Genomic DNA, 25240 nt, shown 5'->3' with positions numbered 1-25240 from the left:
TCTCAAATTCATCATATCAGAAAATTAGAATATTACTGAAGACCAATAAAAACAAAGGATTTATAGAAATGTTGGCCAACTGAAAAGTATGAACATGAAAAGTATGAGCATGTACAGCACTCAGTATTTAGTTGGGCCTCTTTTGGCCTGTATTACTGCAGCAATGCGGCGTGGCATGGAGTCGATCAGTCTGTGGCACTGCTCAGGTGTTATGATAGCCCAGGTTGCTCTAATAGTGGCTTTTAGCTCTTCTGAATTGTTGGGTCTGGTGTATTGCATCTTCTTCTTCACAATACCCCATAGATTTTCTATGGGGTTAAGGTCAGGAGAGTTTGCTGGCCAATTAAGAACAGGGATACCATGGTCCTTCAACCAGGTACTGGTAGATTTGGCACTGTGTGCAGGTGCCAAGTCCTGTTGGAAAATGAAATCTGCATCTCCAAAAAGTTGGTCAGCTGCAGGAAGCATGAAGTGCTCTAAAACTTCCTGGTATGTGGCTGCGTTGACCCTGGACCTCAGAAAACACAATGGACCAACACCAGCAGATGACATGGCACCCCAAACCATCACTGACTGTGGAAACTTTACACTGGACTTCAAGCAACGTGGATGAAGTGCCTCTCTTCTTTTCCTCCAGACTCTGGGACCTTGATTTCCAAAGGAAATGCAAAATTTACTTTCATCAGAGAACATGACTTTGGACCACTCACCAGCAGTCCAGTCCTGTTTCTCTTTAGCCCAGGCAAGACGCTTCTGACGCTGTCTGTGGTTCAAGAGTGGCTTGACACAAGGAATGCGACAGCAGAAACCCATGTCTTTCATAGGTCTGTGTGTGGTGGTTCTTGAAGCACTCACTCCAGCTGCAGTCCACTCTTTGTGAATCTCCCCCACATTTTTGAATGGGTTTTGTTTCACAATCCTCTCCAGGGTGCGGTTATCTCTCTTGCTTGTACACTTTTTTCGACCACATCTTTTCCTTCCCTTCGCCTCTCTATTAATGTGCTTGGACACTGAGCTCTGTGAACAGGCAGCCTCTTTAGCGATGACCTTTTGTGTCTTGCCCTCCTTGTGCAAGGTGTCGATGGTCGTCTTTTGGACAACTGTCAAGTCAGCAGTCTTCCCAATGATTGTGTAGCCTATAGAACTAGACTGAAAGACCATTTAAAGGCTTTTTCAGGTGGTTTGAGTTAATTAGCTGATTAGAGTGTGGCACCAGGGGCCATCAATTTTGAACCTTTTCACAATATTCTAATTTTCTGATATGATGAATTTGAGATTTTCATTTGTTGTCATTTGTAATCATCAAAATTAAACAAAATAAACATCTGAAATATATGAGTTTGTATGTAATGTATGAATATAATATACAAGTTTCACTTTTTAAATGGAATTACTGAAATCAATCTACTTTTTCATGATATTCTAATTTTATGACCAGCACCTGTAATGGGGCAAGACAGGCTTTACCATATTATTAAAGTTTTTAGTTCTCAAGTTCATATTTGCTGACAGATATTTAAAGAAGATAAATTGTGCCTTCATCAGTAGTGGATTATAGATATACAGTTAAGTTCACAAGTGGGCCAATTCAATTCAGTTTGGTTCAGGTAGATATTTAATGATGTGGAAAATAACAATCCCATTGTACAATTTATTTATGATACTTTATAATAATAAATAAGTGCTATAAGATATTTGCTTGCATGCTTGCATTAATTATCTGTGCCTATGCTTTTTTTTTTAAATAAATGTTTGCCAAAAAATGTTTTGCTCATGTGCATCCCGAGCTTGCATTTCTTTTGGTGCCTTATTGTGCCCCTGTACATTGTTGGGTCAGCTGACGTCCCTGGCTTTGAGACAGGTGCAACATATCCTTTGCAAGATTCAACCCTAACTTTTCCCACTGTCCCAGACAATTTTCCTGTTTCAGACGACTACTGTTAACTCATGATCAAATAATGTTTCTTGAACATGGGTATCCTGCATTATCAGCTCTAAATACTCACTGAGGGTGAGTGAAATGCCGCAAGTAAACAATTCAAAGCAATCTGCTGGATCTTTTAAAAATCTGTCAATATGTTTTAAAATATTAAAACCCACAGATACGAGAATTTTCGTCAGCCTGCAGTCCCCCCAACAGTACTTCACAACTCATGAATCCCTTTTCAGATGTAAATGCCCCATTAGCGCTGTGGCTGGAGAACCATTCCACCCCCTTCAGTTTCGGTTTCTCTCTTTGAGAGGGCTTTACCTGAGAGTGGGGGGGAAAAATCATATTGTAAATAAATATAACTAGGTCTACATCATCAGTGTCGCCAACACTGCAATGATTTCAGCGAGGCCACCAGCGCAGTGATCACACGATAACTGATCTGTACAATGAAATAGCTGCATGAGCTGGAACGCTGTAGAAAGCAAGAATATTTATACAATAATTACCATTTATACAATAATGAGCATTATTTATTCAGGGGGAAATATAACTCAAGTGATTTCTCCTCTCCCTCTCTGCTGCAGACACACAGAAAGCATTGTGAAACTGCAGTAAAGTTGACAATATATTCACAGATTTGGCTTTTCTGCATTAATAACTGGTCTGCGGATTATTTATTCTACAAAACCGACAATGCTCTGCAACCACAGCAAGGCAGACGGAGAGCTACAACCGTAGTTTCCTAAAAGCAAGTCTCCTATTGCGCTGGGAGAATTACATTGGACTCTATGGGGAGCTCACTGCTCCAAAAATGTGCAGGAGGAGCAAGCTCTGCAAGTTGCAAAATAATCAGAGAGAAATATTCAAAAGCATCACCAAGGAGAGGTGGATTATTATCCCATTTATTGGATTTGAAAATAATACTTTTCTGAGGAATTTCCAAAAGCCTAAATGAAAAATGGCACCTCTATTCTTTTACAATAATAAGTATAAAATGAGCAATGACTACACTATAGATCACTGTAGTGCCTTCAAACCTGTAGGATACACAGATAACCTCATCTGGATCATACTACAACTCTTACTTTGGGAAGATAGGCCAAACTGTATTTTTGGAGATTTTTTCTTTGTTATTATAAGCATATAATAGCCAATAATTACACTATAGATCATTGTAGTGCCACAAAACTTGTAGCAAACATAGATAACCTCATCTAGTTCACACTACAACTCTTACTTTGGGAAAATGTGCTAAACTCTATTTTTTTTTAGATTTTTCATTGTTATTATAAGCATATAAAAGCCAATAATTACTTATGACTTAGACAGATTTATTTTATCATTTTGTATACACAAGTGTAAACAAAAGGAAATTTCATTTAGAACAGCTCTAGACAATTTCATATTTTAAAGTGCAGCCTTGAAAACAGTAATAAATACATTAAAAAAATAGTTATATAAACATATGACTGTATATTTACAGTTCTAACATTCTTTTCTTTCTTACTTTGGGAAGATAGGCCAAACTGTATTTTTGGAGATTTATTCATTGTTATTATAGGCATATAATAGCCAATAATTACACTATAGATCATTGTAGTGCCACCAAACTTGTAGCACACATAGATAACCTCATCTAGTTCATACTACAACTCTTACTTTCGGAATATGTGCTAAACTCTATTTTTTTAGATTTTTTCATTGTTATTATTAGCAGGCCAGGTGTGCAATCTCTGCAACAGGAACCACAGCACTGAGCGTTGTGTGCACTGCACAAAGTATACCTGTCACACATGCAGGAAGGACTCAGCTTGGGTTTGTAAAAACTGCTAAATGGGACAATTGTAGCTTCATATGTAGAGCTTTTCCTTGGTGAAATAAATGTTACTGCTATACTGAAATCATACTGTTTGTCATTCTCTAAGCTGAAATGTTGAATGACATGAAAAGGCAAGAAGAGACAAAATACAATTATTCTCTACGTTTCTTTCACATAGTGAGCTTTGCAATATAAATGAGTCTGTTGGTGAATGGACAATATCAATAGGCTCTGCCTTGCCTTGTTGGAAAAGCATGGTTATGACCTGTTCTCAGCTCAGGAACTAGGACCCGTATGATATCTGGTTGTTCAATAGGTTTGCCTAAATATAAGATTTAGATATGACTTATCAAGATATTCCTGCAAAAAAGGTCTGATGTTGCAGGGGCAGGTAATGAAAAGTGTTTGGAGCATGCTCTTGTTCTGATGCCAGTTTGTTTTAGCCTTATCCAGTCTCCTGTAGAAGGGCTGGTCACATCACAAGTTATTTGCATTACAACAAGGACAGTTAGCAAGGTAGAGTGAATACACAAACTTAAAGAGGGGAGGGGGGCTTGCAGGAAAACTGAAATTCTCCTGAGCATCTAGTGTTCACCAAGTGCCTTGTAATGACCTGGGCTTTGATTTGGTGATATTTACCTGATTCTGGGAGATAATAGATAAAAGCTGTAAATTAACACTTAAATTTAACTAAACATTGGATTTCATCTTTTCTAGTAATTACTATCAAAATAAAAAAAGAACTTAAAACATGATGTCTTACTTCAGTATCTGTAGCTTGCAGTCGGAAGTCTCTAGAAAAGCACAGAGCTTCTTCACTCCATCATCTTTAAGGAAGTTAATACTCAGATCCAGCTCTGTTAGCTGTGAGGAGTTGGACTTCAAAGCAGAACCCAGATAGCCACCGCTGCTCTCTGTTAAACTGCACTGCATCAATCTAAACACAGAATGAATTATCAGCTAAAATCAACAATGCAAAATAAACTGAAATATAAAAGAAAAAGTAAAAGAACATAAGCTTATGTCTAATTGATGTAACTAAAATAAAAGCTATGGATCGACAGTGGTGTAGGATGAAGGTGTTTGTCCTCCAGCTGCAGGTTGTCGGTTCAAACCCCGGCTCCGTGTCACTGTGTCCTTGGGAAAGACATTTCATCCGCATTACCTACTAATGGTGGTCAGAAGGCCCAGTGGTGTCAGTGTACGGCAGCCTGGTTTCTGTCAGTGAGCCCCAGGGCAGGTGTGGCTACCATATAGTTTACCACCATCAGTTTGATAGTGAATGTCTTGCCCTTCCCTTTATCTATAAGCAATATTTAACTATTTTTTGAGTAGAGTAAAATAACCATGGAAAATCAGTAAGCTTCCCTGTTTTTCTGGCCCAAGATGCTGAGGATGGACGGGCGTTAACCCTTTAAAGCCTGATCCAAGAATAAAACAAAACAGAAAATTACTTTTTTTTGGTTTGAAGTCCTTATTTGGCCTTTTAAAAAAATATGTAAAAAGAAAAAAACTAAATTAATTTTTTTATATTAATAATTTATTACTATGCGATGAGTCAAAATTATTTTTTGTGTAGTCTTCTGCCCTCTGTTATCAGGTATATCTGATTGTGTACAATAGGATTTTGAGCAAAGTTTTTACCATTAAATTATGCAAAAGGTGTCAGATGCAAAACATTTCAGGAACCGTATGCATCAAATGTGATACATTTGGCATTACAGGGTTAATTTCCTGTTTTATCACCTTCACTTAATTTTAAATAAGTGGGATAATTAATTGAGGGTTGAATTACTACATCCCAAGGATTTTAGCTTTAAAAAGGTAAATGTCAATTACCAATGACAACTTTATGTTGGGAAAGATCAGATCTCCTTCTTTCATGGGGGAGTTGAAGGTGTGTTTGTTTGCAGGGGTTAGTCTGTTTTATTCATTCTCACTTTGTTGTCATCCGGTATATTTATGATTTCAATAACTATTATTGCAAAACAACAAGCTTCCCCAGGAACTGTGTCATAATGGTTTTTAAAGATCTGACCCACATGCAGAGAACCACACAGAGACCAAGGGTAAAAGTTAACTGGTTTATTGAGGTTTAGCAAAAACACAGATGGAGAGAGATATTCTGCTGGGTAATACTGTTGGACCTCAGCGGACTGGTGAACCGGCACTGAAAACTCTGAAGGGGAGATCACAATGATCAGTTCAGGGACCGTGGGAAAAAAGACAGAGGCTTGAATATTGCTTGAGTGGGACTCACATTTTGGGGGAGGCTCTTGGTTATTCCTTGGATCCAGTTTGTGGGGTGATTTCCTGAGAAGACTGAACTAATTGGTGAGCGGACAGGCAGACTAATGTTGGACCCAGAGGAGTAAAGGAGCAGACGTTAACTTGGTTTTTTCAGACGTGTACTTGAACGGATCATGTGGAGTTTTTGAAACCTAGCTGAGGGGGGGGGGGGGGGGGGGGGCGGTTGGTGTAGAATGTGATACAGGAAGGCTACAGGAAGGCTTCCCCTCAAAGAACAAAGACAAAGCAAGTTCAGACTCAGAGATACGAGGTTAAGGTTACACTCTGCTAATCTCAGTTTGGCTACAGTATGCAATACTGGCAAACAGAAGAAAAACACAAAAACAACCCCCACAAACTGGAATCCTAACAGGGAGGGGGCTCAGCGGGTGGGCACAAGGAACTGGAATGAACGGGCTGGATCCAAGAGACATGGAACGTAGGATGAATTCCGAGGGTGGTGGGCAGAAGTAGACGGACAGCAGATGGGCCAACAATCCTCTCCACCTCGTATGGGCCAATGAAGCGGGGAGATAGCTTCTTGGACATGGCCTTTAGTGGAATGTCTCTTGTAAACAGCCAAACCTTTTGACCCGGGGTGAACATAGGAGCGACCCTCCTCCTGCAGTCAGCCCAAAGACGGTTCTGTTCAGCAGTTCAACTGAGAGCCACTGCAGTCCTGTCCCAGACTGCCTTGCAGCGGGGAATATGGTGGTGAACAGATGAAACGGCAATGTCTTCCTCCTCAGGGGAGGCTGGTACCCCAATGAGACCTCAAAAAGGGACAGACCAATGGCAGAAGAGGTGTGGGAATTGTGGGAATACTCAACCCAGGGTACATATAGGCTCCAATCACCAGGGTTAGCTGCAGTAAGGCATCTGAAAATGGCTTCCAACTCCTGGTTCATGCGTTTGACCTGTCCATTAAACTGTGGGTGAATCGGTAATGGCTGAAGTAGCCCAGCTGGAGGCAGATGAGAGGACTTGTTACGAGCACAAGTCGGGAAGGCTAAGACAAACTCTTTCACATCCTTCTGAACAGGAGGCCACCAGAAATGTCGATTGATCAGAGCCGAAGTCCTACTGACACCTGTATTAGCAGAAAACTTATTACCTCGGGCACAAATGGCAGAGGGTACAAAAATCCTGTTGGGAGGACCAGTCCCGGGATCAGGCTCAGACTGCTGAGCTTGATTAACAAGGTCCTCAATCTCCCAAGTAACAGCGGCAACAGAGCAGCTAGGAGGGAGAATAGAAGCAGGAGTTTTCTCTGAGTCGTTTTGGGCGAACTGTCTTGATAGGGAGTCAGGCTGAATGTTTCTAGACCCTGGACGGGAGGAGATAGAGAGGTTGAATCTAGAGAAAAACTGAGACCATCGGGATTGACGAGGGTTAAGCCTTTTAGCAGAATGAATATATTACAGATTCTTGTGGTCGGTCCAAACCACTACAGGATGAGCTGCGCCCACTAGCCAGTGCCTCCACTCCTCTAGGGCTAGTTTTATGGCTAGCAGCTCTCGGTCCCCAACGTCATAATTCCTTTCAGCAGGTGACAGTCTGCAGGAATAAAAGACACATGGGTGAATCTTTAGATCAGAATCTGAAATCTGAGAGAGTATGGCTCCAACTCCCGAATCAGAGGCGTCCACCTCTAAAATTAACTGCTTGGTGAGATCAGGTTGAATGAGCACTGGAGCGTTGGCAAACAGGTTCTTTAACTTGTTGAAAGCTTCATCAGTCTCAGGAGTCCAGATAAAGGGGGTCTTGATGGATTTTAGAGCAGTTAGAGGTAGAGCTGTTTGACTGTAATTGCGGATGAAGCGCTGATAGAAATTAGCAAAACCCAGAAATTTCTGTAATTGCTTTCTTGACTCAGGAGTGGGCCTTTCCAAAACTGCCTTGATTTTCTCCTCTGTGGGTCTTACCTGTCCGCCCTCTAGGATGAAGCCCAAGAACGAGACAGATGGTTTGTGGAATTCACACTTCTCAGCCTTGACAAAAAGCTTGTTTTCCAGGAGGTGCTGAAGAATTTGACAAACATGGATTCTGTGCTCTGACAGGTTCTTGGAAAAAATAAAAATGTCATTAATGTAAACAAAAACAAAGATATTGAGGAAGTCTCTCAACACGTCATTAACCAGGGCCTGGAAACAAGCAAGGGCGTTAGTCAAACCAAAAGGCATTAGCAAATATTCAAAGTGTCCTAGAGGGGTCTTAACGGCGGTCTTCCATTCATCCCCCTCCTTTATACGGAAAACATGATAAGCGTTTCTTAAATCCAGTTTAGTAAACACTGTAGCTCCCTGGACAGGCTCAAAAGCAAAGGACAAGAGAGGCAAAGGGTTCTTATTCTTAACAGTTATTTGGCTCAGACCACTGTAGTCAATGCAGGGACTAAGAGAACCATCCTTCTTACCCACAAAAAAAAGCCTGCCCCAAGGGGTGAAGAAGAGGATTGAATGATGCAAGCAGCAAGGTACTCCTGAATGTATTTTTCCATAGTTTCCCTCTCTGGCTTGGAGATATTAAAGCTGCACCTCTACCCTGCACCTGCAGGGTAAGATCATAAAGATCATAAATAGCACTAGACTGAAACAAAGGGGCTTACCTCAACCTCTGTAGTTTGCAGAAGCGATTCTGCAGAAAAACACAAAGCTCCTTCACTCCAGCATCTTCCATGTCCTTGTTTCCGCTAAGATCAATTTCTGTCAGATGAGAGGGATTGGACTTTAGAGCTGTGACCAGAGAAGCACAGCTGGCTTCTGACAAACTGCACTTCTTTAATCTGAAAAATAATAAAACAAGTTTTATAGTTATTAGGACTTTAACTCCTTCTTAAAGGACAGGGACAAAATTCAACTTTGAACAAAACAAAAACATTGAAAATTACAGATGTATACAGTAGTATGTATAGCATTAATTGGTCACCAACTGCCAAGAAACCCTCACAGAGAAAAACAAAAATACAGTTCTGAGATTGAACAGAGACAGGAGTAGCACTTGGATTTTGTCATTATTTCTTCACCAATCCCTCACATTAAGCATGCCCATAGCGACAGTGGAGAGGAAAACTCTCTTTGACCAGGAAGAAACCTTCAGCAGAACCAGAACCAGGCTCAGTGTGAGCGGCCATCTGCTGAGGCCCACTGGGGTTCAAGGAGACAGAAGCAGACATAGAAAAAAAAAGCATAGATACCAAAGGCAACTCTTACATGAACAGACCAGATGAAGCTACTATGGGAAGAAAAAGCAGAGAGAGCATACACACACATATATATAGTATGTATATATCTTGATGTATACACTATGTAGAAGCATACACAATTTAAATAGCACTAATATTTAAATATGTGTGTAGCTTTATCAGCAAGGAGGCTAATAAAAATCTGGTCTGTCTTTTTGGCAACTCTCAGTTTTAAGCCACCCTTCAGTGCATATTAGCTCCTGCTTGAACACCTCTAAGAAAATGTAACAGCACCATGCTAACATGATCACCTTAGTTCTTTTAAGTCAAAATTAAGAACCCATTTGTTTCTTAAAGCTGCCTTTGATTGTTGAAGTTAAACTTTTAACTCAGGTATCATTAGTTTAAGGATGTTGTCCATCTGTTTTATTTAGTTCACTACCTGCTATTCTGATGTTTTTTTTCTTTATCTTTGTTTTTATCTAAATCAATTGTGCTATACAAATAAACTTGCCTTGCCCTGCCTTATGTCTGAAAATCCCTAAGACACCCCTTGGCTACATCCGGAGCAACTTCCAAGAACCGCTGTGGCACATAACAGAATAAGCCAATTCTCCAAGGATTACTTGCTCACCTTCCACAACCCTTTGAACTCTGGACCACCAGTGGACCTAGTTTTCAATGTCGTGGGGGAATTTGTCATCAGCTTTGAGAAAAGTTATCACACAGCTCTGCAGCGTAATCAGATGAAGTGTTGCAGGGGAGATGGGGTGTGGAGAAGCATGAGACAGCAATACCTGTCTCACCTCCTATTGCCTTTAATCATCCTATCAAATGGGAGATCTCTCTAAAATAAAACAGTCTAACTTAAAGGCCTTGTTTGCTACCACAATGAGTTTAAGGAAGCTTGTATGACTTAGAGTTAGATAACTTTTATTGTATACACAGGGTGTACACAAAACAAAATTTTGTTTATTACAGCTTAAAAGTGCAGCAGTTATCAAATGTAAACAGCTTGGGAGAAAAAAGAAAAAAACAAAGTGCAAAAACAAAAGTATAATCCACACATAAATATGGTCTCCAAAATGTAAAGTCTTATATGTGGTTTATTTTAGATAACCCACATGATCAGCACAAAAAGGGTTAACTATTGAAATTGTATTGCACTACTCTTAGCCAATGAGCTGCTGCAAAGTGGCACAATTGTCCCGCTCACCACTTGGAGAGTGCAGGCCTCCTCCTTTCTTTCGGCTGCAGCACAAATTTTAACTCACCAGCAGGAGAAAAGAGACAGAAGTATACGGAAACAATGTACGAAATGAAGACAAAATAGAGAGAATATGATCACTGCTGATGCTGAGCATGGGTTTATTCACATTTACAGACAAAATTATGTATTAAAAAAAATTACTAACTAGATTGGTTCTCTGTACTTTTAGTTGTAAAGTCGCAGGGCTTAAAGGTGGCGCCATTTTTATGCTGCTGCGTTCTTCTCATGAGATCGATCAAGTTTATTGTTCTCCTTAACCCTCTGCCTTGTATTTACTCTCTATTACACACATGCACACATTCCCCTGAACATTTGGACTTTGCATTTGAATCTTACTCTCTCTCTCTCTCTCTCTCTCTCTTTATATATATATATATATATATATATATATATATATATATATATATATATATATATATATATATATATATATATATATATATATATATATATATATATATGCAAGTGCAAAATAGTGTGGATTCAGTGTGATAAGAACCATACCTACCAAATTATTTCATGCTTGGAAACATGTGACGTCTGTTTTGCTGAATTTAATCTTTCTGCCATTGAAGCTGTCTTTTGTTTTGGATCAAATCCTATTTTTTTTTTAATAAGAAGGGCGCACCCAGGTAAGAATTGAAAGAAACCATTGTGATTGTGAAACATCCATTACTGAGGATTCTTTGGTACCAAGAAAAACAGAAAGGAAACTCTATTAAAGTTTTTTTTTTCTTGTTCTTCTTCTGTTTTTTTCTTTTTCACGTAATTAAAATAAGCCGGCAATTTCTAATTTTACCCCTTTGTCTGAGTCTCATTCAGGGGCAGATCTAGAAAAATATTTATGGGGTGGTGAGAGGGGGGCAATTTTTGAGGGGTGGCAACATATGGCATTTGTTTACACTGAATTTAATCACAGTTATCACAGTTTGGTGAGAAATAGTATATACAGTAAGTGTTTCATGTCAAACAGTTCTTAGAAATACATAATTCAATTCAGTTTATTTATATAGCTCCAAATTCACAACACATGTCATCTCAAGGCACTTTACAGTCACATCATACAACGTGATCTCACTTAATAGGTGATAGAAGAATGATAACACTACTTCTTGTGGGGCCTTATAACAGGAAAGGTATTAAGGTAAGACACAGGTGCTGAGATGTAGATGTGTGATATTGACTGTCAGAGAGGCAGCTTTGCAGCATTTGCACAAGAAGAAACTATAGAATGAAAAACTTTCCCATCAGAGATCTATGGACTGAGCTGGACTAAAGTGAGCAGAACTACACAGTAGAAATAAATGGGTCAAGGCACCCGAACAAGGTACCAGACATCTATGTATTGTTTACTCTGAACACACATTTACCCCATTTGTCCCTCAGTAACTTGACATACAGCAGTTAAGGCAACAAGAAAGGGACATTTCATGCATGTAAATATGCTGTAGATAGAGCTGCTGTATCAACAAATCAACAAAAAGGGAGGTACTGTAGATTACATTGAAATCTCCACAAATCTGAAAAGAAGCAACATAAAAATACATTTTGCTTCCAGTCTGAAAAAGTACAAAACATTTTGTGAGTAGGTTCATACAGGTCATTTCTGGATAGTTTCATACTATATATACAAAAACAAAACAACAACACTGCTTCATATTAAGTAGGATTTACACTAGTATCACATTTTTAACTTTACTTTTAACACTTTTGGTTTTATTAAAGGAAATATCAGATTTTCTCAGGTGCCAAAACAAAATGTAGCAGCTCTGTAAAGGCTCACCAGAGAGCAGAACATAAAGTTACCATGACTATAACAGCTGAATGCGGCGATTTTCATGTTGCTCAACAAAACACTTCACAAATTTATTTAGATCCTTTCTGCATTTTGATTCAATGCTGCATACAGCCAAACCTGATCGTCTCTTTTCTGTCATAGTTGACCGCAAATATGTCTTTATGAGCCTGAGACGTCAGGCCTAACTAACATCATAGCTAGAGAAATAACGTTCTGCAACCTGATCTTTATCATCTGTAAATCAGCCATGCAGCTATGCTAGCAACATTGTGCTTTCATTATGATTTCATTTCTCGATAGATAGTTAATCAATTTTTACCTGTTTCATCCTGTGTCTCCTCTCCCCATGACCCCTGGCTCCCTCTCTTTGCCCCATTCAGTTTTCAAAACAATCAGTCTCAGTCGCTGTCGTGCCTTCTCGTGCTGCATTCACTGCAGTCTGACATTAGCGGTCATAATTCTCTAATTATCCATAATTTATAAGCCTTGGTACCCCTCCCGCCAACTGGGGTGGCAAGGCTGTCATTTAGGGTGGCATTTGCCACACTATGCCACCCCAGTAGATCCGCCTATGGTCTCATTCATTTCACCTCTTCTGAGCGTAGCCGAACCTTCTGGCCCAACATTTAATTTGTCATTCATACATTTTTGCCAAGTTAAAACTTACTTTCACATTTCTCTAGTAACAACTGTGTTACAAAAGCATTAATATATATGGTGCAAATATGCAGTATTTTTGGTTTGGTTTTATTAGTGTGATTCGGAGTCTGTGACATGATTTACAGTTTTCTCAACAGTTTAGCAGTCTGATGGTGATGGGGAGAAGCTGTTGTAGAACCTGCTGGTCCTGCATTGCTCTTCTCATCCTCCGCAGGAAGTCCAAGCGCTCCTGTCCCCTTTGGACCAGTGAGGTGGTGTTTCCAGTCCAGGTGAGGGTGTCTGTGATGAATGTGGTGCTGCTGACCACCTCTACAGCTGAGCTGTTGATGAGCAGTGGAGCGTGGTTAGGCCGCTTCTTCCTGAAGTCCACCATGATCTCCTTGGTCTTCTCCACCTTCAGGATCAGGCTGTTATCTCTGCTCCACCAGCTGCTCCACCTCCTCTCTGTAGTCCAGGTCGTTGTCGTCTCTGATGAGGCCCACCACCGTGGTGCCGTCTGCAAACTGCACCATGTGATCGGTGGTGAACCTGGGGACGCAGTCGTGCGTCATCAGGGTGAACAGCAGGGGGCTCAGGATGCAGCCCTGAGGGGAGGGGCTTAGCCTGATGACATCAGAGGTGTTCTATCCGACCCGGACTGACTGAGGTCTGTTGGTGAGGAAGTCTAGCAGCCAATAGCAGAGGGGTGTATTGAAGCCCAGCTGTTCCAGTTTGCCCATCAGATGCTGTGGGATGATGGTGCTGAAAGCTGAACTGAAGTCCAGGAACAGCATCCATCGTGGGTGTTCTTCTCCTCCAGGTGTGCCAGGCTCAGGTGGAGAGCAGCAGAGATGGCGTCCTCAGTGGAGCGGTTCCGCCGGTAGGCGAACTGGAACGGGTGGAATGTTGGCGGCAGACTGGAGACGATGTGTTCTTTAACCAGCCTTTGGAAGCACTTCATCATGATGGGAGTCAGAGCGACAGGCCGCTAATCATTGAGGGAGGCGACCTGAGGCTTCTTTGGGACTGGAATAATGGAGGCAGACTGGAAGCATGCTGGCACTATGGATTGGTCCAGCCAGGTGTTAAAGATGTCTGTGAGGACACCAGCCAGCTGATCTGACCACTCCTTATACACCTGCCCAGGTGTGTTATCAGGCCCTGGGGCCTTCCTTGGGTTGACTCTCCTCAGAGTTTTCCTCACTTCAGCTACGTCCAGGTTTAGTGGCTCCTCCTTCTGGTGTGGAACAGCTCTCACTGCTGGAGGCTGTTTGGTGCCCTAAACCTTGCAAAGAAGTTGTTTAATTAATTCAGGAAGTCAGCATCAGCTGCATCTACCGGAGGGGAGGGTGTGTCTTAGTCTGTGATCGCCGTATGCCTTGCCATCATGGAAGAGATCCTGGTCTTCCAGCTTTGGTTCTGCTTTGCTGATCCGATGGCACAGTTCAAGCTGGCTCTTGCTGTTCTCAGAGCCTCTGTCACCAGACTTGGAAGCTGAGTTCGGTATCTCTACGGTTTGCGAACCTCCCCATTCATCCGAGGTGGTTGGTTGGCTTGGGTGGTGATGTTCTTAGTAATGCTGGTGTCCTCAATGCATTTGTTGCTGTTGGTTGAAACAGTCATGGCATACTCATCTATATTCATTTTGCCATAGGTTACTGCATCATGGAACAAATTCCAGTCAGATCATTCAAAACAGTCCTGGAGAAAGCTTTTATGACATCAAGGAAGTCATGTTGAAAAGGGGTATGTCTGTACAGAAATGAGCAAAGGCCTAAAACCAGGGGTGGGCAATTCCAGTTCCTGGGGTCCGGTATCCTGCAACTTGCAGATCCATCCTTGGTCCAACACACCTGAATCAAATGGCTGAGTTACCTCCCCAGTATGCAGTCGGTTCCTGCAGAGTCCTCCCAATTATCTGAGTGCTTGATTCAGGTGCGTTGAACCCAAGGCACATCTAAAAGTTGCAGGATACCGGCCCCCAGGAACTGGAATTGCCCACCCCTGCCTAAAACTGTGGTTGTAAGAGAGAGACTATGTACAAAAGAATGTTGATGTGCTTTTTTCTTTTTCCATGTGTCTTTTCCATCTTGTTAATGAATTTCCACAGACTTCTGTTACTAGGAGGATGAACCTCGTGTAGCTTTAATACACGAGAGCTCTGACTACAGTTTACTGGTTTGAGCTGACAGAACTATCTGACAGAGCTCTGTATAGTTGGCAAAACATCTTCGGAAAAAAATGAGCTAAAGTTCGGTTTCCTCTGATTTAAGCCTGATTGTGTTTGTTATGAAATAGGTAACTGACAATTAGAGACATTTAATCCTCCATTCTCTGCCTTATGTCATCTGATATTGACTTCAGAGATTTTTAGGATGAAATATTCTCTTGCACACTGGTCGAGGATTTTTAGTGTATTTTAATTTTTTTTGTTTGGAAGCCATTATAACCATGATTATGAAAAACTATTCTTGGAAAAACTCTGTTTCACAAATGTGGGAAACATGTTTTTGACTTTAACTTTTATTGTCATTTTGAGTACACAAAGTGTATACAAAGAGTATATATTTCTCAAATCTAAAAATGTGCTAAAAACTTAAAATTGGCTCATGATAGTTAAACATACGTTGTCACCGTATTCAATGATCAGTTATTAAACCAGGCATTTTTAAACACAAGCTTTTCATTTTTATACTTTTATTGTTGCTAGATTTTTACGATAAAGAGAGAAAACAGTATTAAAAAAAATGCATTTTCCATTTGAATATCACAAACATTCTCATATGTCTGCAGTTTCATGTCAACACAGATTTCTCTTCATAAGTATCCCAAAAAAGAGAAAGATGGAACATTACCTCAATATTTGGAGCTTGCAGTGATGATTCTGTAGAAACTCACAGAGCTCCTTCTCTCCAGTATCATGCAAGTCTTTGTTTTCGCTCATGTCCAATTCGATGAGATGCGAGGGGTTGGAATTTAGGGCTGAGACTAGAATAGCACAGCTAACCTTTGACAAACTGCAGTTCTTTAATCTAAACAACAAAAAGGAGACATGAGCAAAAGTCAACAGCATGCAAGTCAAAACCTTTCAACAGAGCATGATGCTGCTTCTATAAAGACCTGCTGACATCAACTCTCAAACTGTTAGCTCCACCAGCATCTTAGTCAATGCTAATGTAACTGAAAAAATGGTCAGAAAAATAAAATACATATAAAAATGTGGATTAACGCAGATAACTTCAGTTTATTTATCATTCCACAGCCACAACTATTTAATGGTTACATTTTTTGTCAAACTTTGGAAGTTGTATACTGAAACATGTTGCCTGAGCATCTTAATCAGTAAAATAATTTGAGACCTTTGAAAAGTCTTCAAGGATACATCAGTTGTTAGATATTTCTTATGATCTTGCACCTGCATTGTGGTCTCTTGACTCTGTTGTCAACTTCAAGAGCTTACTTAAGACCCATTTATTTGTACAGGCTCTAACTAGCTTTTAGGCTGCCATCATGTCTTTTTGTGTTGGCCTTTTATATTGTGTTTTTTCTGATATTTCTAAACTGTGTTGTGAAACACTTTGTGGCATTGGTCTGTGAAAGGTGCAATATAAATATAAAAGCACACTGTACCCTAATTCAAGGAGATTAAATTAACTTGCTTCACACAACAGAATTTAAAATCTCTTTGAAGTCAAAATGATGTTCTGACCTTAAATAGAGGTACAATGCTGTTGCACATGCTATGAAAGTAGAATTTGAGTAGAGTTGAGTAAAAAAATAAGAAAAATCAAAATATTTATTAAAACAGTAGATGTATGCTTTGTTTGGCAAATGAATTATGACATGATAAAAAATATTAAGTGAAATGTAGCAGTCATAATGGTAGGTGTGTGTGTGTTTGTATAACAGGTATAGTTACTGTGGTAACAGCTTATTGGTTTAAATAGGTGTTTACCTACACAGTGGAGCAGATGCCCATACCACGGCACAGGATTATTGGGTTAGCAAGATAACTTCAGGTTTAACCCTTACTTTTCGATACCACAAATCTGGATTCATTCGTCTTTTTTTGTTTGTTTGTTTTTTAAAGTGTCGTTTCTGGCGATGTGGCAATAAGAATTATTCTCTTGATGCCAAAAAGAGCCCAACAGATTTTACTTTCACAAGTGGAGCAGTAGGGCTATCGCCATAGTGTTCCGCTTGTTTCATGCATATAAATTGCTTTATTATAATTATGCAGGAAGTTTTACAGATTATTTGGACTCTGCTATGTAAATAGAACAGAAGAGGAAAAGCAGAAGAAAAGGAGAAAAGATGAAAGAAAGAGGAGATAGAAAGGAGATAAGAATAAAACATTTTCTGTCTGCTTCATCACCTGCAAAGAAATGTAAAAAGAACAGCAGAGCCAACGGACATGGTACGAGATATACAATAAAGTAACACCTTGAAACCATCGCTGAAGTAGTATTATTATAATCTGACATGTACTCTGTGTTACCTGAAGAATGTGGGCTTTCTGTATGGAAGTGAATCTCTGAGTACCTGGAACCAAGCACCTGTAGTTGTTTGTGAAAGTGCACTTGTGCATGTAAAGTTTATCCAAAGAAAAAATGCCCATTAGTCCAGTGCCGGAAGACCCAAAGCCCCAGACATCCAAAGGGACCCCAAGAGTGATGGCACCAAGGAGGGGCCAGCCCAGGAAATACAGCCCCCACCAAGGGATCAGAGAGACAGCCCTGAGGAAGTCCCCCAGCCACCACTATGCCGGAGCCCCGGAGAGCCACGGGGACGAATCCACGGGCTCCACTGGCAGCCAGCCACCCTGAAGTGAATCCGGCCCTGGGCCCCAGGGAACCGAGGTCCCATGAGGTGACAGCTCCGCCACCGGCAGGCCACCTAGGCAACGCAGCAGCCCCCTGCCAAGACCGCAGACAAGGCGGCTCGTTTTTTCACCAGCCCCAGCTTCTGGGTGGCAGCCGGAGAACAGGGGTGTGAGAAGACCCCAATCCTCCCTGTGCCCGCTGGAATGTGATGTTGTTGCATGTTTCTCTCAGGTTTAATTAAAACTGGGAGTACCAAAATGGGGTGTCCAGCACAGTCCACCCCCCATCCGGGAGAGAAGCGGTGCCAGCTCATCCCCCTTTCGACAATGCAGAACCCTCAGTGTCTAAATGCAAGAGGGGATGGGGCGTTCCAACTGTGGTGAGGCCCATAAAATAAGCCCCCCCTTGGTGCCCTTGACCCCCACCCCCCCGGCAAATGCCCTACATAGATGTGTGTTGTGAAAATGTTGTAGATGGAAGTGTCTAAAATGCAAAATAAAATTGGGGTGAGGGACATCATCAGAAGATGGGGCCCTCCAGTAACGACCACCTCTCCAAAAACCTACATGTGTTGCAGTGTGATGGAGCAGGCAGAGGAATTTTAGATAAGAAAGGAAGATTGGATATAGGTCTATAATTGACCAAGTCATCTGGGTCAAGAGACAGTTTCTTAAGCAGTGGTTTAATTACAGCAACCTTAAAAGCCTTTGGTGCATCCCTGTAAACAGAGATAGATTAATCACATCTAAAATGGATGTAATACCTCCTTAAGTAAGCTAATTAATAAATAAATAATGAAAATCAGAGCACAAAAGGTGAAAACTTCCTTTGGACCAATATGACAATGACTTATATAGGTGATACAGGTTTCCGCGGGTTAGGGTTAGACTGACACCAAATACTGTCAGCTGTGCGACCCACGGGAACGTGTTCCTCACTGTATCACAGACTGGATGTATGGCCATGAGATATTATCCAGCTAGCAGCTTCATGTCAACCGTCTGGGACACTGATTGACTGGCCTGAAAAACATCTATAAAAAGGATTTTATTCCACTCCAGGTAGGTGATTATCTGTGTTTATGTGAAATTTCACACTCATAACATCATAAAAGTCAGGCTGTTAAATACACAAGTTGGTGAATACATAAATCTTTTTTTTCTTGTTTGCTGTTACAGTATAAATGAGAAGCTGCTGCAATTGGGGATTAAGGGGTAAACCGACAGGAAAAAAAAAAGTTCTCCCAGCTCAGAAATCAGGATGATTTTCCTCAGACTGATCACTTCCTGTTGTAATTGTAGTATCAGCTTTATTGGAGTCCAAACATAATTGAATGTGAAAATTCATCTAAGCAGATAAATTATGTTTTGGGGTTTTATTTCTATCCATTTCCCTTCATTAATCTGCTGTGATCGGGATGCAGGCTGCATTCAATTACTCTGATGTGGAGCTTGATCATTAACGCAGTCACCAATCCTTTGCCGTAATTTGGCATATTTTCTAGTCTGCCACATTGTTTAACTTTTCATTCAGAATTTTCTTTAACTCTTCATGTTTCTCTAATATGAGTTTTTGTTCCTCAGAAGAAATACGGTTCTCTGCCTTCTGCTCTTATGATTCTGATTGGTCTGGTACCCAGAAAACACCCCTTTATACAACCTGGATGGAGTTAGGGAGTTGATAACCACCTTGGTGGAACCGCTGATCCTGGTTACTTAGGACTGGTTTAACTGGATAGACTGGGAGGAATCCCAGTAGATTGGGCTCGCTTTATTGTACGGACCTTAGAGAGTGTCATGATGGGTCGAATATGTTTGACCCACATGCAGAAGCACTCACAGAGACCGAGAAATTTTTAAGTTTATTGAAGAATAACTGTACAGAGATAGGAAAAACAGTTCTTCAGCTTGGGGAGGTTCCTGCAGTCTGGTGAACCAGAAGCGAAAGCTCTAGGAGGAGATCAGAGAGGTGAGTTCAAGGTCTGTTGGAAAACAGAGTGAAGGTCTGAATACAAGGTAACTTGGACTCACAGTGGTTGTTGGGGAGGGTTTTCTGAGATACCGTTTGTGGAGGCTTGGTCTGTAGAAGATTGGTTCGTTGGAGGGCGGACAGGAAGACTAAGGAGATCCTGAGGAGCAGTAGACCAGACTGACACTTAGTTCCTGAAGTGCTCGGTGTGCAGTTAAGGAGATCCGTCTACTTTCTCAGTGTGAAGAGTGTATCCCTTCCAAGATTTGAAGGGCCAGCTTAACCAGTGGGTCTGGAAATTCCTGTTGGAGAATCAAAGAGAAAACTTGGTTAGCGCTGAAAGAGCTCTGAAGAAACTTGGACTCAAAGTGACTCAGCAAACTCAGAGGGGCTAGAGTACTGAATAATGGCAAACACTCTGGTGAGGAAGTGAAGACAGTCTGCTCCTTAAATACTCTTCAGGGAGTGAAGACCCAATAGGCTGCAGGTTTGAGGTGAGAAGAACAGGAAACCCTCCAGACTAGCAGAGGACAATGGCACCATTCAGTGGGTGCACAGTGAAAACTGCAAAAGAACAAAAATAAGCCCCACAGACTGGAATCCTAACAGTACTCCCCCGCCACCCCCCCCCCCCTTCAACGACCGCCACCCGACAGTCCAGAACAACCAGAGGGCTGAGAATAACGAAAATCAGCTATAAGAGAGGAGTCCAAAATAAAGCAGTCCTCAGGTCGATAACCCACCCAAACAACCAGGTATTGCCAACCCTGCCCACTATCTGGCGAACTGAGAAGGCGGAGTGGCCGTCAATATCCAAAGGTTGAGGGGGCTCAGCGGGTAGGCACAAGGGACTAGACTGAACCAGCTTAATCTGAGAGATGTGAAAAGTGCGATGATTCTGAGGGAGGTGGGCAGGTGCAGACGGACAGCTGAAGGGCCAACGATCTTTTCCCCCTAATAAGTACCAATGAAACGGGGAGACAACTTTTTGGACATTGATTTGAGTGGGATGTCCCTTGTGGATAGCCAAACCTTTTGGCCAGGAGAGAAGGTAGGGGTGACCCTCCTCCTACGATCTGCCCAACAAGAGTTCTGTTCCTTCGTTCTACTTAGGGCCGCAACAGTCTTGTTCCAGACTGCTTTACAGCGGCAGACATGGTGCTGGAAGATGTAACTGAGAGGTCTTTCTCGTCAGCTGGGAACAAAGGACGTTGATACCCCAGCGAGACCTCAAAAGGGGAAAAACTGGTAGCAGATGAGATGTGTGAATTATGTGCATATTCTACCCAGGGTAGATATAGGCTCCAATCGGAGGGTTTGGCTGTTGTTAGGCATCTGAGAGTGGCTTCCAACTCCTGGTTAATCAGTTCTACTTCGCTGTTAGATTGTGGGTGATAGCCAGAGGTGAGTGAAACTTTGGCCCCAACAAAAAAATTTCTCGAAAACTGAAAGATGAACTGAGGTCCTTGGTCTGAGAGGATGTCTTGAGGAATGCCATGTAGGCTGAAGATGTGTTCAACCAGGAGTTGGGCAGTCTGAAAGGCTGAGGGCAGTGTTCTCAATAAAACAAGGTGGCAGGCCTTAGAAAAGCGGTCGATTATTGTCAAGATTGTGGTCATACCTTTTGAGATGGGTAATCCGGTGACGAATTCAATGGCTATATGTGACCAGGGTCATTTAGGTATGGGCAAAGGTTGTAGCAGACCAGATGGGGGCTGATGCGAGGACTTGTTTCAAGCACAGGTCGGACAGGCCAACACAAACTCCTTAACATCCCTTTGAATTGATGGCCACCAGAAGTGCTGGTTGATTAAAGCAACAGTCCTACTGATGCCTGGATGATCTGAGAACTTAGATGAATGCAACCAATGATAACACGAGCACGAATAGCAGAAGGAACATAAATCTTGGGGGGGACCAGTCCCGGGATCAGGTTCAAATTACTGTGATTGTCTTACCAGATCCTTTATCTCCCAAGTAACTGTGGCAACAGAGCAGCTCGGAGGAAGAATGGGAGAGGGCGTCCTCTCAGAATCATCTGAGGCGAACTGTCTAGAGAGAACGCAAGGCTTAATGTTTGTGGAACCAGGACAAAAGGAAATGGTGAGGTTGAATTGTGGGAAAAACAAAGACCAACGGGATTGACAAGGGTTAAGCCTCTTAGCAGATTGAAGGTATGACAAATTTTTGTGGTCTGTCCAGACCACAACAGGATGTTCAGCCCCCTCTAGTGTCTCTACTCCTCAAGGGCTAGTCTGATAGCTAGCAGCTCTCTGTCCCCAACATTATAATTTCTCTCGGCAGGAGGCAGTCTGTGGGAAAAAAGGCACACAGATGAGTCGTATGGTCTGTATCAGATATCTGAGAGAGAACAGCTCCTACTCCAGAATCTGAGGGATCCACCTCCAGGATTAACTGTTTGGTGGGATCTTGTTGAATAAGAACAGGTGCGTTAGCAAACAGGTTCTTTAACTGGTTAAAAGCTGCATCTGCCTCAGGGCTCCAGTTAAAGGTGGTCTTGGTGGAGGTTAAAGCTGTAAGGGGTTGAGCTGTTTGACTGTAATTGCGAATAAACCTCCAATAAAAATTAGCAAATCCCAGAAATCTCTGTAGCTGCTTTCTCGTTTCTGGAGTTGGCCAGTCCAAAACTGCTTTGATCTTTTCCTCAGTGGGTCTTACCTGTCTGCCCTCTAGAATGAAGCTCAGGAACAAGACAGGTCTGTAAAATTCACACTTCTCAGCCTTGACAAATAACTTTTCCTGGAGGCGCTGAAGAAGTTGGTTGACATGGTTCTTGTGCTCAGAAAGGTTCTTGGAGAAAATCAAAATATCATTAATGTAAAACAAAAACAAAGACATTGATGAAATCTCTCAAAACGTTGTTCACCAGGGCTTTGAAACAAGCAGGGGCGTTTGTCAAAACAAAAGGCATCACCAAATATTCAAAATGTCCGAGTGGAGTTTTGAAGGCGGTTTTCCACTCGGACCCCTCAATGCGAAGTAGGTGATAGGCATTTCTTAAGTCCAGGTTAGTAAACACAGTAGCTCCCTGGACAGGCTCAAAAGCAGAGGACAAGTGAGGCAAAGGGTACTTATTCTTTACCTTAATTTGGTTCAGACCTCTATGCAGAATCTTAAGGAACCATCCTTTTTAGCGACAAAAAAGAATCCTGCACCAAGGGGTGATGAAGAGGGTTGAATGATGCCAGCAGCCAGGGACTCCTCAACATACTTTTCCATGGTCTCCCTTTCTGGTTTGGAAATATTGTAAAGACGGATGCTGGGTAAAGGTGCTCTGGGAAGCAGGTCTATGGAGCAATCATAAGGTCTGTGGGGAGGCAGAGACAAGGCTTTAGACTTACTGAAAACCTGAGCCAAATCATGATAGTCTGCCGGGACTGATGAAAGATCTGGAGGGTCAACCTCATAACCTACAGCCGGTTGGGCGCCTGGCGGAACTGCTGAGCGGAGACAAGATGAATGGCAGTTAACAGACCAGGAGTCAATATGTCTATTGGACCAATTGATGAAAGGATTATGAAGCTGCAGCCACTCGAATCTTAGGATCATGGCTGAGTTAGCAGTTGGGAAGATGTAGAAGGAAATAAACTCAGTGTGATTACCAGAAACTGTTAGTTGAATAGGCCGGGTCCGGTGGGTTATCTGAGGCTGATTCCTGCCATCAAGGGCAAAAACACGAAGAGGGGCTTGAAGGGGTATGGTCTCTATTCCCATCTGTTGCACAAAGGATGAATCCAATACTGTAAGTTTTGTTTACAGCTGGAGTCGAGTAAAGCTGTCAGTGAAAGGATCTGATTGTTTATCTGAATTGAAGGTGGCAAAAGTAGACGAGGTGAACTGGAAGAAATCTTTTGGTCTGCCAGCACCCTCGCCTTTACTGGTGGACACTGGCTTTTAACAGCAGGGGACAAAGGGAAACAAAATGACCAGCCTCACCTCAATAGAGACAAAACTTAGCATGCATTCTGAGCTGCTTATGTTCAGGACTCAATCTTATATGTATGTGAAGGCTTGGTAGGATCTGCATGACTGGTAACAGGAAGTGATTTGGATTGAGCATTTCTATTAGCCCTTAGCTCGAGCTCGCATCCGAATATCCAATCAGATAGACAATCTAATAAGGTCCTCCAACAACTCAGGTTCATCTAAAGTGGCTAGTTCGTCCTTCACGGACTCATTTAAGGCATTTAAGTAAACACTCTTGAGAGCTACATTGTTCCATCCAGATGCCGCTGCCTGTATGCGGAAGTCAATAGCAAAATCAGCAACTGATCTTTGTCCTTGTCTTAGCTTTATGAGATCTCGGGAGCTAAGAGCCTTATCTGTATCATGGTTGAAGGTTTGTTTAAACTCTGTCAAAACTCCTTAAATGTACAATTGTATTGAGGGGATGAAGAGAACCTTATCTCTGCCAAGTCCAAAGCACGATCAGATAAATGTGAAATAATGTAGAAGATCTTAGAGGTATCCAAAACAAACTTACTAGGAGAATGGCTGAAATGGATTGAGCGTTGCATGAGGAACCCTCAGCACTTCTTGGGATCCCCATTAAACCTAAGAAGATTGGGCAGCAGACACTCAGAAAAAGTGGAACGGACTGGAGGTTGGGCTGCTGGAGGCAGTGCAGCCTCACTGACCGGACCTGGATTCTGTAAATAGTGGACACGGAATAATTCAGTAAAATCCGTGATTTGTCGATTCATCTCAGCCTATTGGTTTACCAGTTCCAAGAGAGTGTGGTCATGTTTCTGGATAGCTGTTTGTTGGAATTGGATTGTTCTCTCGATAGCTTCTGCTGGGTCTACGGTTTGGCCAGAGTGTTCTGTCATGATGGGTCTAATATATTTGACCGAGAAAGTTTTAACAGTTTATTGAAGAATAACTGTACAGAGATAGGAAAAACAGTTCTTCAGCTTGGGGAGGTTCCTGCAGTCTGGTGAACCGGAAGCGGAAGCTCTAGGAGGAGATCAGAGTGGTGAGTTCAAGGACTGTGGTAAAACTGGGCGAAGGTCTGAATACAAGGTAACTTGGACTCACAGTGGTTGTTGGGTGGTTGTTGGGTAGGGTTTTCTGAGATCCTATTTGTGGAAGCTTGGTCTGTAGAAGGATTAGTTCATGGTGAAAACTGCAAAAGAACAAAAACAAGCCCCACAAGCTGGAATCCTAACAGTACCCCCCCCCAAAGACCGCCACCCGACGGTCCAGAAGAACCATATTTTTTAGCATTTCAGTTATTATGTCACATAATGTAAGTTATCATCTATTTTATTTGATTATGTTGGCCACTGGTCAGTATTAAAAGCTCCGAAGGGCCATACCTCGATTCGGTGTGCTTAGCGTGTCATATACTTTACATACAGGAACTCTCAAAAGTTTTTTGCCTGAACCTCATGTTTATGTGAAGAACTGAACACATCTTGCTGCTCTAAAGCAGATTTTTTTACCCTGGTTTCGTGCAACCGCTACTATTCTACTGATATTTGAACATTTCCATTA

The 25240-nt window shown here is 41.9% G+C and overlaps 1 pseudogene; it reads right to left on the bottom strand.

Moving 5' to 3' along the window:
* Window positions 1–25240, bottom strand: part of LOC119778716 — a 57610-nt pseudogene that overhangs the window by 9878 nt on the left and 22492 nt on the right.

Source organism: Cyprinodon tularosa, unplaced genomic scaffold, assembly GCF_016077235.1.
Source record: "Cyprinodon tularosa strain WSP-4 unplaced genomic scaffold, ASM1607723v1 ctg1371, whole genome shotgun sequence".
Taxonomy (NCBI): Eukaryota; Metazoa; Chordata; class Actinopteri; order Cyprinodontiformes; family Cyprinodontidae; genus Cyprinodon; species Cyprinodon tularosa.
Note: the sequence above shows the minus strand (reverse complement) of the source record. Positions and strands in the feature narration are given on the sequence as shown.